Here is a 9,103-nt window from a genome sequence, read left to right on the forward strand (position 1 = left end):
GTCTCGAGCCGTTGCGACGCCCGTTGGGACGGTTTGGTCACTAGCCCGTCCCGTCTCGAAGAAAACCGTCTAATATGATAGTCAGGGGTCAAAATTCGGGTCAAAGTTGAAAAAAATCAGGTCAAAGGCTCTCAAAATTCGGAAAAGCCAGAAAGTCAGTAAAATCAGTCAAATTTGTCGTATTTTAGTTTAAGTTTTTTGTATTATATTAACGGTGATAGCGAATAAGGGTACAAATTAGTCAATTAAAGTTTTTAGCTTTAAAATATATACACACATATATACATTTATATTTAAAAGTCAACTTTGGTCAACGTCCGTCTCGACCTTTTTAGGACCCGACCGTCTCGACCCCGTCTCACGTCTTTTGCAACCTTGGACTTGTACTTATAATGTTGACATGTTGTGTCACGAAAGCAAGTGAGAACACAACATATACATGAGATGATGAAAAAAGAAAAGTACATTAAATAGCAAGTACGAATATGATTCACCTTTTCTGAAAAAGGCATTCTTCTTTCTTTACTTGGTTGCTTCTTATGATATGGACTATAATGTAGATCATGCGTGTATTAATGATTGTTTCAGGAGAGGCTAAATCAATTTACGAATGGAAATCATGAACTTACTTAAGGTAATTGATAAATATTTTTGACAGTTGCAAAGACGTATAGAAATCAAGTAGTCTTTTTCTTACATGCATTCTTCCTGCCAATAGAAAGACAGACGGCAACGCCAGACCTGGAACGGAAAAACGACTGACAAGGTTATTCATAAAAAAATTGTACATTGTAATTATTTATAATAATTTAATTCAGCTCAGATATAACCAATCATAAACTATTCTAGGTGGATGCATAAGAAGCAAAAAATCAAGAATAGGTAAATGAAGAATCTGGTTGGAAACGTGTTCATGGGGATGTTTTCCGCCCATCTCGCAATATTGTCTTGCTATTCGCACTTATTGGTATTGGTGCCTAATTGACGATATTCATACTTCTTGTCATCTTGCTTGGAAACATTGCAAATCCATTTCTTTGGTGAGTGATATGAATCGTTTAAGAAAGAAGTGAGATCCTTAAATCATCTTCATATACTACATACTATTTGTTGCAACTAAGTAATCCTTTCCATTAACGGCGGCATAACCCATTTACTTGATGGGTTGGCTTGCAATATATATTTTACTCCACCTGTTTGAATGCATTAAGTATAGTTTACTCTAATTGAAACATGGTATATCAGTTAATCGTTATGGGTTATGACTAAGTTGACTAATTTTGTCAAAGAGACCATTCATACAGTTTTGCGTGTAGGTGGAGTATACTTTTGTTTCAGGAAACCTCCGAAGTATTTATCGTTACAACGTTTGTAGTTCCTTATGCTCTCATCTCTTTTGTGTCTGGATATGTGAATGGTCGAATGTATTCACGTAATGGTGATAGGAGCTTTTTTTATATACTTATCTGTTTATCATTCTATTTATATTTTGCTAATTTTTTTCAATATATCATGCGGAACAGTTGGATAAAGACAATGATCCTATGCTGAACAGTTGGATAAAGACAATGATCCTAATAGCTTCATTTTTCCTATTTTTATGTTGCTTTAGGATTCCGTTTCTTTGGCAACCGTATTCAAAACACCGTAAAAATGGGAAAAGTGAAGTTGTTAGGATCATTGTCATTATCCAACTGTTCCTAATATATATAACAAATTCTAGCAAAACATAAATACAATGTTAAACAAATAAGTATAAAAAAAGCAACTACCACCATTACGTGAACACATTCGTCCATTCACATATTCGAAAACAAAAGAGGTGCGAGCGTAAGAAACTACAAACATTGTAACAATGAATACTTCGGATGCTCCCTAAAACAAAAGTATACTCCACTTATACAAAAAAACTGTTTGAATGAACTCTCTAACAAAATTATTCAACTTCTAATCATAATAATTAACTGGCGTATCCTGTTTCAATTAAAGTAAACAATATCTAATGCATTTGGTGGAGTAAAAATATATAGTGCAAACCACCCATCAAGTAATTGGGTTATGCCACCGTAATAGAAAGGATTACTTAATTGAAACAAATAGTATGTGGTATACGAAGACTGTTTAAGGATCTTACTTTCCTGAAACGATTCTTATCACTCTACAAAGAAACCGAATTCTAGTGTATCCACGCAAGATAACAAGAAGTATGAATATCGCCAATTGGGCAACAGTACCAATAAGTGCGGATAGCAAGACCATATTGCTAGGTGGGCGGAAAACATCCCGTGAACACGTTTCCAACCACATTCTTCACTTACCAATTCTTGATTTTTTTGCTTTGTATGCATCCACCTAGAATAGTTTATGGTTGGTTATATCTATTTTGAATCAAATTATTATAAATAAATACAACATACAATTTTTATTTTATAAAAATCCTTGTCAGTCATTTTTCCGTTCCAAGTCCCACGTTGTCGTCCTTCTTTCTGTTGGCAGGAAGAATACAAGTAAGAAACAGACAACTTAATTTCTATATGTCTTTGCACATGTCAAAAATAGTCATCAATTACCTTAAGTTCATGATTTTCGCTTAAAGCCTAAATTAAATTTCAGGCATGATCTGAAACCCACAGAAATTTGATTCTACCATTTTCATGACGTCTCTTTTTATTTTGTTGTTGATTTGTTATTTTATATGCGTGTGTATATATATTACTTTTTGGTCGAAGGTCCTTTTGGAAACAATCTTTTTATCCGTCGAACAGAGAAAGGGAGGACCTTCTTTACTCTTGGAGTGTTTCACTAGGGATGGAGAATTGACTTCTCTTTATTCTAGGATAGAGGAAGGATTGTCTACGTCGCACCTCCCCAATACACTACTCATCTGGGATTGGGTTTGCTGTTGTTGTTGATCTCGATTCTTTCTTTTTTTTTTTCACCGTAACTTGGTTTAGCCTCTCCTGAAATAACATTAATACTTTGCATGATCTACACTATCATACAGTCATTATAAGAAGCAACCGCGTAAAGAAAAGAAGAATGGCCCGCTCAGAAAAAGTGTATCATATTCATACCTGAAACTTAATGTACTCCTTTTCTTTTTTCTTCATCTCATGTGTATAAACTTAATGTACTCCTTTTCTTTTTTCTTCATCTCATGTGTATGTTAGATTCACACTTGCTATAGTGACACATGTCAACATTTAAGTGTTTACAAATAAACATTATCAAAGACAAAAATAGAGTAACTACTAACTACAAAGCAGATGACAAGAATATGACACCTGATTTCCTATGACCATCTTTTGAAACTCGTCTCTTTCTTGTTGTAACTTATCCATTTGAGCCTTCAAACCTGCTTTCGCTTTTGTTTCTTAATCAGAACATAATGCAAGAAACTTCCATCAAAAGTGATTTTTCATCAAAGACATAAGCAAAGATATATATATATATATATATATATATATATATATATATATATATATATATATATATATATATATATATATATATATATATATATATATATATATATATGTATATATATGTATATATATGTATATATATATATATATATATATATATAGGGATTGTTTGATTTGTTAATAATTACACCAGGTTATCGACTGCGCGTAATCCAAGGTTTTAATACTTTGTTAACAATTACACCAATTATCAATGTATGTAATCCACCTCTGTTTTAATGAGATATGAATATTAATTTACCCACTTGATCAGAATGAATAATCAATTACCCAACCCGAATAATTAATTAAATGATCGTAAAAGATGTCGCATAAACGTCACTAAATAGGACATACATAATCATTTTAATAATTATTAGATTAACTAATTTGAAGATAGGTTCGACAGGTTCCAATGAGTTGTCGCTCAATTAGACAATACCCCTTATCTATTAATAGTCATAGTCCAATGTCCACAAATGTCGATCTTTTGTCCAAACCTTAATTATGGTACAAAATCTAATAACCCCGTCTTAATATTTTAGTCTAACATCACGATTACTTCGGCTCAAATAAGCATAATAATAACTTAGTTACGAGACATTAATTTAAAAAGGAAAAACATAGCTTACAGTGATTATTTATCGCGTAGCGTTACCCGGACAGAGTTCCGACTTAAAACCCGTAAAACATTTCTTACAATAACCCAATTATTATTAAACTTAAATTAAAATTAAAATTATAAATATATATATTTATGTTACAGAGTAAGAAAGAAAATATATGGTCTCTAAAACTCTCGAGCAAACTGCCTTTTTATAGAATGTTGGCCTGCTACAGTAATCCATGCGATCGCATGGGTTTTATGCCTATTTCCCATGCGATCGCATGGCTACCAGATCCAGCTCACATATTTTTGTCTTTTAATTTGCCGACGGTTTTAATAAATATATATAATATATATAATTTTAAGAATTATTTATATATTATATTATATTTATGTGCATAGTTGACTTGTAATTTTAGGTCCGTTGCGTCGCGCGTTTCTTCTTGGCTCAGGTCCCGGTTCCGGATTTTCGAACGTCCTTTCGTACGATTTAATATCGCGTACTTTGCGTTTTGTAACTTGTACTCTTGTCATTTTTAGACGTTTCTCATCAATAAATTGAATCACTTGGATTGTACTTTGTACTTTTTAGCTTTTTGGTCATTTACGTCTTCAAATCGTCGAATCTGCCTTTTGTCTTCACCTTTTATTATTTAAACGAATATCACTTGTAAATAGAACAATTGCAACTAAAATCTTGTCTTTCTTGAGGGATAATGCTATGAAATATGTGTTCGTTTTTAGCATTATCAATATTCCCACACTTGAGCGTTGCTTGTCCTCAAGCAATATAGTTTTGAAATAAAAACATACTTGAATCACTTCTTTATTCTTCACACTTTGTACATCAGTGATTTCAATACAGCGGTTATGAACAATGATAGTAACGATGTGGTTTACAGTCTCACATGACTATAAAAATTTAGATCCGTTAGGAAATTGGATCTTTATGAAAACATTTGATCTTTTGAAAATTCAATCTAGTTTTTATCCTAGAAAATTTTTCCGGAATAACCCTTCACCGGTGTTGCAAAATGTTTTTGTGGGTTTTGTGGGTTTCATATTTGAAAATTTTAGCTCAAAACTTGCGGTTTTGTGTCACCCACTTGCTAACCTTGTATTGGGAAAGCAACACGTCCAGTATACTTGCTCCGTATATTACCTTTCGGTAAACTACCGTCCGGTTGTAAAGGAAAGCGTTGAACAGGCAACTGTTAAGGCAATGTCTAATGACATGCATTTGATTATGGTCCAAAAACGTGTCAGATGCTATTACTATCCTTTGTAGGAGCAATAGTAAAGATCACCCTATAATTTTTTGGTCTGGCACAAGGTCCTGTCTTCGACCATGCTATGCAACCACCGTTCTTACGGTTGACACCCGATTTGGTTCAGGTGACCTAATGAATTCCAGGTGAATTCCTAGGATTTTACGTTCAATGGTAATGAACGCATTAAAAATAGGTTTTCAGAAAACAAATCGGTTTGTATTTTGATCAAAATATTTTCTAGTTCAAGCTCGAGTTTAGATATCATTGAATTCCATGAGTTTGTAATTCTCAATCTTTAAGGTCAATCTCAAGGATTGAGTAATATCAGGCTTAAAAGCTGATTTTTAATCTTTTAGGAGATTATCCTTTCTGAGGGTCTGATTCATTAGTCTTATCAAGCTAATTTGCACGGCGCCCTCCCTATTTTACGAGACAGATCCTCTCATGGTTAGGATAAGTCTGACCACTTGGCGACCCTGTTTGATGCTGAGGTCCGTGGATTTCCTGCTGATTTTAGAGATGACTTTTCTAGATTTTTCGTCAACCTACAGCTGGTCTGGACGACAACTTCTTGACCTAAATCAAGAAGCGCGTGTCTTTTTCGGAAGACTTTACTTCCTTTTAATTATGGAATTGATTCATCGTGTAGATCCAAGTAACATCACCATCAGCCCGTAGTATGATATTGTCCGCTTTGGACACAAGCCGATCACCGACGGGCTACCCGCACACGAGTACAACCCCGGATCGCACTTCTACCTCACGGATTTGCTTCTTGGGTAAACACCCTCAAAACGCGTCATACCAGAAGAGGTATCCACACCCTTATAAGGAGTGCTTTGTTTTCCTCTCCCACCGATGTGGGACGAGTCTGTTACAACTCTCCCCCCTTCGGGACACTGCGTCCCCGCAGTACACATCGATGCGGGCCCCAGCTCTGATACCATAAGTAACATCACCATCAGCCCGTAGTATGATATTGTCCGCTTTGGACACAAGCCGATCACCGACGGGCTACCCGCACACGAGTACAACCCCGGATCGCACTTCTACCTCACGGATTTGCTTCTCGAGTAAACACCCTCAAAACGCGTCATACCAGAAGAGGTATCCACACCCTTATAAGGAGTGCTTTGTTTTCCTCTCCCACCGATGTGGGACGAGTCTGTTACAATCCATCTATTCTTTCAAAAGTATTACAATAAATCGGGTAAAACTGATTAGTATCGTCCAAAGCAAAAGTACCTGCAATAATCTTGTAAAAAATATGTGATAAATGTTTTAAAGAACTTGGTGAATTCTTCCCACACTTAGCTTTTATTTATTTTTCTTTGCCTTTTTATTCTCCTTTATTCCATTTTAAATGAATTCTAACATTTTGGGTTTTTTCTCCATTTATGTCATTTCCGAGGTAACAATAATTTCGGTATTATCACCTAGTTTTATTGTTCATAAATATGTATAAACATAATTTTGAATTCATTTAGTTGAAACTTTTTCAAATTTTCACAAAATTTGGCAATTAAACTAAGTGTAAATCCGAGAGAATTTATAACTCTTCCCCACACTTGAGATCTTGCAATGCCCTCATTTGCATGAAATCAGACTATTATAAATTCATGAGGGTGATTAGTGTAGAAAAGTGATTAAAAATACCGAGTTTGCAATTACTAAGGTCGTCGAATGATAGATGGTGCGCCTTACCGTTCTTCCTTTTGTTGTAATTTCACATATGTTTTGCGTCTTATCGTCAAAATTAGTAGCTTTTGCTGAACTTTAATGTCAGTCTTTGAAAATGCGCTGTTTTACCATGTTTTGTACATAAGATAAACTACAAACATATATATATATATATATATATATATATATATATATATATATATATATATATATATTTATTAAAATCTTTATTTATTAAAACAATTTAAATGAATAATTTTTTAAAATTTTGTTTCCTTTTACTTTAGGTAGTTTCGGTATGTTTACCTATTCCGTCCCTCAACAAAATTTAAAATTTGTTGTTTTGAAGCGATTGTTTTTAAAAACAAAGATTTTTGGTTTTTTTTTTTTTTTTTGACATACTTTAAATTAATAAGATTAAAAATAATGATAACAAAATTTCTCGTCCCGCCCTCGGGTAAAGTAATTTCGGTTCAACGACCTAACCTTCAACTCACGACGAACTTTAGAAATCATTTTTTTAAACTTAATGAAATAAAGTAAATTTTGTTTTTAAATTCACACAAAACTAAAAATTAAAAAGCATATTAATTTAATATAAAACCTAAAAAACGAAGAAAAAAAAATCAGAATGGGGGGGGAGAAAACTAGTTCTTTAGTGTCTGCTAGCGGAAAAGACCAATCGGATTCTATTCTCGAAACTACACGAGAACAGAACAACTAACTCTAGACAGCATTTGTTTTTCTTAGCACATTTGAATCTCCCCACACTTAGGTAGCCGTGGTGTTGAAATTGTGATTAACTTCATCGTCAATTTCTCTTGGACCATAATCAACTTGCATATCTGTGACTTTTTCTTTAAGCCAGTGACCAGCTTCTTCCGTAATATCCACAAATTCAACTAGTTTCGCCTTTTCTTTAGGCGACAGATTGGATACTAACCGGTTACATAACTTAAAGTTCCCCTTACTTCTAGCATCATAAACCCATTTAAAAAGTTTCTTCATTGAACTGTTAATAACGGGGTCATTTAATTTCGTATCAACTATGGGGTTCTTTGTTATCAGGTCATCATTAGGTGTTGCTTCATTTTCCCCACACTTAGGCGTTTTATTATTATTAAGCACTACCATTGGAGTTGGTAAAACAACATGGTTCTTACCAATCGTTTTTGCTGGTTCAACAGTTTTGGTTGGTGGAGATTTAGACTTTCGAATCATAGAGGTGATCGATTTTTCATCATTACTAAGTGTCATTCTACCCTTTCTTACATCAAATAACGCCCCGGTGGACGCTAAGAATGGTCAACCTAAAATTAGAGGAATGTTTGGGTCCTCTTCTATGTCAATGACAATGAATTCGACTAGAAAGGTTAAATTACCTACTTGAATGGATAGGTTGTCAGCAATTACAACTGGGTGCTTAATGGTTTGATCAAGGAGTCGAACACTCATATCCGTTGGAGTTAACTTACCTACTCCTAATCTCTTATATAATGAAAGAGGCATAACACTCACACTCGCACCTAAATCTGCTAGTGCATCATACATGACACAATCGCTAAGTAGACAAGGAACAATAAATTCACCCGGATCACCTACCCTAGGTGGAGGTTTTGGTGGAACTGTCTTCACCGAGTTTATTTTTACTATTTTTATTTCTTGTACTTTCTTATTCTTCTTCTTCTTTCCAGAGGTATAACAAACTTTATTACCTATCACTTGCTCATACTCAACTCCTTTTCTTGGAAACAGGATGGGTGGTTTTTATGGTGCCACCACTGGCTTTACATACTCGGGTGGTGGTGGTGTTGTAACTTCTTCATTGTTACTCACATCTAAAACCTTTCCATCTTCTGGAGCTTGTTTTTCAGAATTTGTTGACACCATATTAACATTTTCATTCCGAGGATTTACTTCAGTATTACTCGGTAGCTTTTCTTGTTCCCTTTCACTCATCAATCTAACAAGAGTACCTACTTGTTTTTCTAGATTCAAAATGGAAGCTTGTTGAGTTCTAAATGATTGATCAAACCTCTCATTCATTTGGGTTTGAGTTTCAATAAATTGTGTTTGAGATT

General features: G+C 34.2%; 1 long non-coding RNA gene across 2 annotated transcripts; it reads right to left on the minus strand.

The window, feature by feature from the left end:
• Positions 1 to 1,553: 1,553 nt before the first annotated feature.
• On the minus strand, positions 1,554 to 3,420 carry LOC139885542 (uncharacterized). 2 transcript variants are annotated; one of them, XR_011771975.1, is made up of 4 exons: positions 3,285 to 3,420; positions 3,075 to 3,181; positions 2,571 to 2,960; positions 1,554 to 2,486 (listed from the first exon to the last, which is right to left on the minus strand). It is a non-coding gene; the product is annotated as an uncharacterized lncRNA (long non-coding RNA). The 2 variants fall into 2 exon arrangements; XR_011771974.1 differs by having other exon boundaries at positions 1,554 to 2,960.
• Positions 3,421 to 9,103: the final 5,683 nt, after the last annotated feature.

The sequence above is a fragment of the Rutidosis leptorrhynchoides genome, chromosome 1 (assembly GCF_046630445.1).
Source record: "Rutidosis leptorrhynchoides isolate AG116_Rl617_1_P2 chromosome 1, CSIRO_AGI_Rlap_v1, whole genome shotgun sequence".
In the NCBI taxonomy this organism is placed as follows: domain Eukaryota; kingdom Viridiplantae; phylum Streptophyta; class Magnoliopsida; order Asterales; family Asteraceae; genus Rutidosis; species Rutidosis leptorrhynchoides.